Source organism: Mesocricetus auratus, unplaced genomic scaffold (genome assembly GCF_017639785.1).
Source record: "Mesocricetus auratus isolate SY011 unplaced genomic scaffold, BCM_Maur_2.0 Super-Scaffold_4256, whole genome shotgun sequence".
Lineage (NCBI taxonomy): Eukaryota > Metazoa > Chordata > Mammalia > Rodentia > Cricetidae > Mesocricetus > Mesocricetus auratus.
In genome coordinates this window covers 94,602,482-94,610,382 of record NW_024429182.1, presented here as the reverse complement: position 1 = coordinate 94,610,382, position 7,901 = coordinate 94,602,482, and the positions used below count along the sequence as shown (strand labels likewise).

Below are 7,901 nucleotides of genomic sequence, written 5' to 3'. Positions count from 1 at the left end.
TCCACTCCTTTTCCTTTGTGGAGTCTGCAGTGCTGTTCGCTATGGCCCTGGACCACCTGGTAGAGATTCGATTCTCAGTGCTCCATTCCACTGTGCTCATTGGACCCCAAGTGGCATTGGTGGGTGTGGTGCTGGGCCTGGGAAGCACAGCCATTACAGGTACACCCTTAGTATACACATTGACATTTGATTACTGTCACCCTGGTTCTCTTTCCCATACTTGTTATCACTGGAAAAACATGTGGGAACTACTGATTCTGAAGGTGTGAAACTGGAATTATGTTGTTCTTTGATATACATGTTAGATTCATATATGTGCTTACTTTATGGCAATTGCTTTCTCATACTTACGAATTGTGTCCCTTTCCTCCCCTATTGTCAGCTAACAGTTGTTGGGAGAAAAAGCGCCATTTTCTTCAGTGGTGTAGCTACTCCTAAAGTGCCCTTCTTTGCTCTTGTCATAACCTTTCACCTGTTATCAGGCAAGAAACTATAATTAAACTCAGATCACACACAAAATGAAGGCATGAATGTAGGGTGGATACCTGTTGAAAAGAAGAGTTTAATCATGACAGGGGTGGGATGATAGTGGGGGTAGACAATGAAAAGACTAAAATTCCTTGTATAAATATATGAAGTAATCAACCATTAAAAATTAAAGAATTGTGCACCCTTATGAAAAACAGTAAATTCTACAGAGTTGAGGAAACACTGATAGAAAATGATACCCACTTTAAAAGGACGCTATTTCCATGAACCAATTCATATCCTCTCTCTCTCATAATCCTTCTGCTCACTCTTCCAACAGTGGGGAGGCCAGCATAGGACTGATCTGGACCCCCCCAAATGTGAGTGTCAGCGAGAAGGCCTGGGAAACCTATGGGCCCCTGATCTGTGGATCAGTGTCTATCCCTGGAATACAAACAGACATCGTGTGTCCATAACACAAAGAGGGATGCTCTCTCAGCCTGGACTCTTAGGGGGAGTGCCTGGACCCTGCTCTGAGTGAAATGACAGACTCTAGATATCCCCTATGCGGAAAGAAGTGGCAATAGGGTGGGAGGCTGGGGGGAATGGTGTGGGGGGCGGGAGGAGGGGAGGGAGAGGGAACTGGGATTGACATGTAAAACAAGCTATTTAAAATTAAAATAAAAAATGATAAAAAAGAGTGCAGTTGTCTAGAAAAATTAGTCATATTTTGGCACAAATCCTTACTGGTAGACTGTGTTTTATAGCACCTCAGTTTTGTTTGGTTTGACAGTTGAGCCACTCTGCACCTTTCACATTTGAAGAAGCACAAAGCCAGAATAATCAAAAGCTAAACAGCATCATAATAAACCCAAAGGCTCAATGTGAACTTCATGTATGGAACAATTTTCAAGTCAGTTTTCATGTTAGGTATTCGGGGTCAAGCTTTCAGTTTTAAGTAAAATGCCTGATACTCATACAGTCTGTCCCATAACATGTTTTTGAAGTAAAAGTGGAACACACTGTCCTTCTCCCCAGAAACTAACACTGTAATTTAGAAGAAAGGTCAACTCTGACAAGCAGCCCTCTGCTGCCCTCTCCTGATAACACCAGTGTCTACAGTCTTCAAAGAATATGCTCTGACCTCTTCTGGTCCACTTGTTTCTGCTGGGGGCAGGGGGGCGGGATATGCTTGATTCTACTTGGTTTTATCATTCAGTGAGTCACTAAATATTATAGTGACAAATGATTCTCTTTTCTGACTCCTTCCTCCTTCAGATTTTGCTCAATAGTGTCTCTAGTTTTTTTGTTTGTTTGGTTTTTTTTTTTACTAACCATAAAGATTTTTATTTCAGTATGGGGTCTCAACACATAGTTCTTCTGGCTTAGACTCTGGTGTGCCGAGGTTACGAGAACACATCATTATTCATAAGAGATAGAAAATATTAATAACAAAAACTTACTGACAACTTGTCAACCCCCAAAATCTAGAGGACCATTTGTTCAGTAGTAAACTGAATTGCTTTCTCTGATGCAAAATCATTTTGCTAGAATTCTTTTCTTTTTAATCTGAACTAGGAATGTGTAACGTTTCTCCTAAAAACTTTTTTTTTACAAATTACATTCTCTGATTTTCTTGTCAGCTTGCTTTAAAGATATCCACGTGTTCAAAATGCTCGCTCGAAGTTTGGCCCACACCAAATGGTTGTTTAATCCAAATATCTGAGCAGCAAACTGGGCAGATCCTTCTGGAGAAAGTATAGTTGAACAGCCAAGACCACTAGGCAGTCGAAGGGATGACCACACGTCCTGAGCACCCCAGTCTGGTGTTATGGGGGGACAGCTGATAACTGGATATACAGTATTACCAGACACCACTGGGCCCAAACCATTGCTTCTGCCAGCCACTGCGACAAATACAGTAGGTATGCCATCCCCTTCATACTCTGCTTTAATCATCAAAGTTTCATCTGGTCCTTTATGGGCAGATGTTACTCGAAGTTCACACGGAATCCCGAAGTTTCCACAAGCCTTTTTAATTTTCTCACAGTGACCAAGGTCAGAAGTGGAACCCATCAGCACTACAACCCTGCACTGGCTATCTGACTTCAGGAGTAACTCCACTCGATCTGCAACCCACTCAAAGTTCTTCTTCACCATCTGTAGTCCTTCCGGAGTTACTTCCTTGAGGTCACGGTAAGACTGTCTTTCTGCTGGCTCCGATCCCCTGATGGCCAGAGTCTCCAGGAATCATTATCAATAACATCAGCGAGAATAATCTCTTTGCTGGTTCCCTGTCATATCATCTTCTAGATACACAGCTGCCTGTGAGTCATACCACATTTTTATTGCACTGATGATCACATTGATTTGGTCATAACATATAAGGAGAGAAATGAATTGGTAGACCAAAAAGACCAAAAAAATCAGGTTTTCTTCACCTACAATAAGCTGATTTTTATGTCAGGTTGCATTACTGTCCCTGAACCAACCGAAGTCCCCAGGTGTCAGGGACAGGGAAGTGTTGAATAGCAGCCAATTCACCCCAAAATAGTTTCTGCTGACTGGTCTCCCTGGTGTGGAGGCAATGTACCCCTGGCTGGTCTTCCAATTCTGTTTCACTTATATTATAGCCATTGTGGGCAATATCTTCATTCCAGCTGGGATCAGGAAAAGCAGTTCTCTACACCAGCTGATGTACTTGTTCTCGGCTATGCTGGCCTTCTCTGAGCTTGGTGTCTCTACCTTGTCTACTGTGCTCAGCATCTTTCTTTTTGCTGCCAATAAAATCAGCTTTGAAGCCTGCCTTTTGCAGATGTTCTCCATACATTCATTTTCCATCATGGAATCAGGAGTTCTCTTAGCCATGCCTGTGGATTCCTTTGTCGCCAAACACAACCCACTTTGCTGTATCGCCATCCTGACCTTTCCCAATATCGCTGGTACCAGTGTTACACTTGGACTGTAGAGTCTGTTTCTCATGCTCCCCCTGCAGTTTCTCCTAAAGTGTCTGCCTTTCTGTGGCCACAATGTGCTGCCCCACACTTGTTGTCTGCATTCAGATCTAATACAGCTGCCTTGTAGGGACACTCATCTCAACAGCATTGTGGGACTCTGCTTCGTGACTTACACTTTTGGACTGGACTCACTGCTCATTCTTGTCTCTTATGTGCTGATCCTGTAAACAGGACTGAACTTTACCTCTGGGAAGGGCCTGAGGAGGCTCTCAACACCTGTGTTTCACAAATGTGTGCAGTTCTTTTGTATTTGTGCCTGTGTTCAGTGTGGCTCTGTTACATCTCTTCATGAAGCATGCTGCACCTGCTATTCGTCTGCTCCTCACCAATATCTATCTTCAGGTACCACTGATGCTCAGTCCCATCATCTACAGTGCTAAGAACAAGCAGATTCGCCAAGAGTTACCACAACTCTTTCCTCAAAGAAAATGTTAAGTAACCCTAGACAATCAATTAGAGGCCCTTAAACCAGTCGTATCACCAAAAGCAAAGTGGGAAGAGAGAAAGAACTATTAGCTTCAAATCCAGAAAACTTGAATGTATCTTGTGTTGATTAGTGTATAGGGAGCAAACATTTGATGTATCATAGGTGTCAATCTACGTTTGCTCATATGCTCTTAATCCAACTGTTCCAATGCCCAGCCTTGACCTAGATCTATAATCTAATGTTTCCTTATCATGACAGACACTTGAATGAAAAATTCTCTTTAGCAATATTCAAGACAGTGTGTTTTGTTTTGCTCAAACAAGAAAAAGAACAGGGAGTAGCTGGCATATCAATTAAGAGGATGTATTGCTATACCAAAGGACAAAAGTTTGGTTCCCAGCACCCACAACAGGTGGTTCACAATAACTTGTGTCTCCAGTGTCAAGGGATTTGATGCTGTCTTCTAGACTTTGTAAGAATCTGAAGCACTCAGATTCACACCCACAATAAATAAATAGAATCATCTTTCTAAATTAAAATAATTTAGTGTTCTTTTCTTTTTAAAGACCCACAGCTGTGAACCGAATTGTAGAACCCAGTTGCAAAGAAGAGTCATGACCAAAGGAATCAAGATCAGTCTGGCAAATCCACAGAAGCAGCTGACCTAAACAAGGGGAAGACATAGACCCCAGACTGATGACTGAGGGGCCAGCATGGGCCTGATCCAGACACCCTCCCACTGAACCTGGGTGACAAAGAGGAGGCCTTGGCAATATTGAGACCTAGGAGAGTGAAGCAGTATTTATTCCTGGCATACAGAAGGACTAGCTACCACTTTGGTGTGTCACCTGGATATTCTGCTACCCATCTTTTGAGAAAACACCTCAGCAATTCCTTGCATTAATGAATGAACATTTCCTTGAAGACTCAATTGATGTTCACATTCATGTTGATCTTTATAGAATGCTCTATATCTTCTCCAATAGCACCTGTTGAGTATTTTTTTTATTATTTAACCTATACGCTGAACTCAGTTTCTCAATGTGGACCTTAATACCTATATTTGCAGGATGATAGATATTGTGTCCAGGCTGTGTAAGTTGTCAGAATATGTCTTCATATTTGTTGTGTTATTATACTTAATAAAGAATTTCTTCTATGAGTTCCCCTACCATTTTCTAAGTCTCTCAGGACACTCTTGATTTATGATACCTAGATCTTGTGTATATTCATGTATATCCTATTATTTAAAGCATCTTTTTTGCTAACTGTACAACTATCCACAGCCTCCTCATCACTTGTAAAACTAGTGGCACAATAGAACACTTCCCAAACAATCTTAGTAATTATTAAAACTGGATTATGTGTTAAGACAAAATGTATTTTTATTTTCTCTTAAAATGTTTATGTTTAAATAGTATTTTATCTGTACTGATGCAATAATTAAACATACTTATGTGGTCTTTCAACACAGTCATACATTGGATAATGATTGAGTCAAGATAATGTAGCATAGCTATCCCTTAGATCTCTAGTATTTCTGTGTGGTGATAGTATTCAAAACACTATTTGTTGTCTATTTTAGAAGAGACAGTGTATTACTGCTAACAATAGCTACCATATTATACAATAATAGAACTCCAGAATTTGTTCTTCTTATTTAACTATAAAATTGTATGTTTGGCTAAGGTCTTCTTGTCATCCCTTCATCCACTTGCTTTCCTTGGCCTTTTGTAATTTTTTTCTGACTTTAATTTTTATATGACTATTTTCAGATAATATAATATTCTCCAAGTGTTTACTTTCATTTTACATTGTAAGGATGTAAAATGTTCTAAGTAATTTCTATGTATTACTTATGCAATTATAATAGAAGATAAATATACCCACATCCATTTTCATACAATGTTAGTTTCCTTAGGGGCATCTGATATTGAGAAAGTGGTATGATTACTTAGTTAATTGATCCTAAGGGAACCTGTCTCTGTCACTATTGCTCCTCTCACAGAGATTGTGTTTCAGTTTAAAAAGATGCAAGACATCATTCTAGCCATAGAATTATGAAGATAAGAATGATATACTTACCACAGTGAAGGACTTGTCAAAGTGAGCTTCCTTGGTCCAACCTGATATTGAGTGGTAAGTATCAAACCTATGGTCTCCCAGCTCTGTATCTTAAAGCAGCTTCAAGAAGACTCTCACATGCTTCTGAGGTCAAAACTCTGTATATTTCTTCCTACGAAAAGGCACATCCCTCTCACTTCCTGGACATGTGAGGTAGAATGAGAGGAAGCACTTCCTAAGGCTGATGACAGCTAACAGCAAGTTAACAAAACAATGTCAGAAGTCATAAGTTCTGGAAATAGTTCTTCTGGTGTATCACTTGGGGTTCCCCATGCAACCCACACATCTTTTCAGAAGCTGATCTATTACTAGGGACTCCTTGTGTTCTTGTTTCCCTCACAGATGCTGTGAAGGTATCAGTGAGGTTGTGATAGGAAAGAATAGTTTAATTAGAAAATTGGGTATAAACTAATGATCTCTTGGAGAATTCTTTTAAAAGGGAATAGTGGGCAACGAATGCTAACAATTGCTTGCTGCTAAAAGCTCATGATAACTACTCAGACCCTGTATGAAGCAGATAGCTACACTGCTGTCTTTAACAGCAATGAAACAAATATACATACAAATAAGGGAAGAAGCACTTAGCATAGGAGCCACCTCCCACTCTGTGCAGTCATAGTACTGTGCAATTCAGTATATTATATTCCCTTCTTTCTGCTGATAGTTTCTAAATTATTATCCTCTTAAATGCTGTTTATTTTTAATCTTCACTGCTAAATGATCCCTTTCATCACCTCCCAACTTTTGTAACATATCCTAAACTCAGGATAACAACTGTGTTTAGATCCCTTCCAAGAATAGCTGCCCCTGTGTAACCATTGTTATGGGAGAGCAAGGATGAGAAGGAAGCAGAAATGTAAAAGCAAAAAATCAGCCAAGAACAAAGGGCTGGAAAAGATAATGAAAGAGGTTCTCTTGTTCTCAGAATTGGTCTGTTCACAATCAAGTCTCTTGAAGTGTGGCAAGCAAGATATGAGTCTAGTAGGATCAAGGATTCAGTAAAGCAAGTCAATGATGTTTAATCCAGGAGTCTATTACTTGGTCCACTTAAGAAGCTAAATGTTGAGGCTTGTGTTTTAAAACATTCTCTTGTGTGTGTGATCACTTTCTCTGAGGTAAGTTATTTGTTCCTGACTCTCCCCACCTTAATTTGCAGCACTGCCCACCATAAAGACCTTTCTCAAATCTGATATATACTGAGTTAAACCGCATCGGAGAGTGATAGGTACCAGGGATCCTACATGCAGGAGAAAAAGGAGAAGGGTGCTTTTTCATTGATATATTTGATTTTTTCATAAAATGTTATATAGACAATGATTTTAATATCCTAATGTGTCAATTTTTCATTCTCTCAATGTCTTAATTCAGTGTTTGAGAAAATGCTATGTCACACATTGACTGTGGCAGTGACTTTTTTTCCCCTGTCAGGCATGCTCAACCTTTTGACAGCATCATTTACAAAGTTCATAATTAAGAACTGCAAAATTAAGTTATAAGGAAATCTTCATAGTGTTTTAAGTGGGTTTATGATTTTGTGTTGGTTCAAATGCATAGCTACCGCCAGCTGCATGCACCCCGCAGTGAGCAGGTTGGACACCCCTGCAGGATACATTTAACTTCTCCACTAAACCTGAAAACTTTCTGCTGATCCTCACAGCAGCTACTTTCTGAGTAAAACTTCCTCTGCCTTTTTAAAGTAAATCAAATTCCCTTTCTAGGATCCTTTAATAGTATCCTGAACTTTCACGTTCTAGGATGTGATATAACTGAGAAGCACTTAGCATCCTTCATAGCCATGTCTCAACAGGAGCAGAAGCACAAGTGCCCTCTGTGTTTTGTGGTTAAAAGTTGCAGAGGTTTCCTAA

At 39.9% G+C, this 7,901-nt stretch overlaps 2 pseudogenes; one reads left to right on the top strand and one right to left on the bottom strand.

Moving 5' to 3' along the window:
• Nucleotides 1-2,053: 2,053 nt before the first annotated feature.
• LOC121134024 lies at nt 2,054-2,942 on the bottom strand (annotated as a pseudogene).
• Nucleotides 2,943-3,055: 113 nt separating this feature from the next.
• Nucleotides 3,056-3,920, top strand: LOC101825718 (annotated as a pseudogene).
• The last annotated feature ends 3,981 nt before the right edge of the window (nt 3,921-7,901 follow it).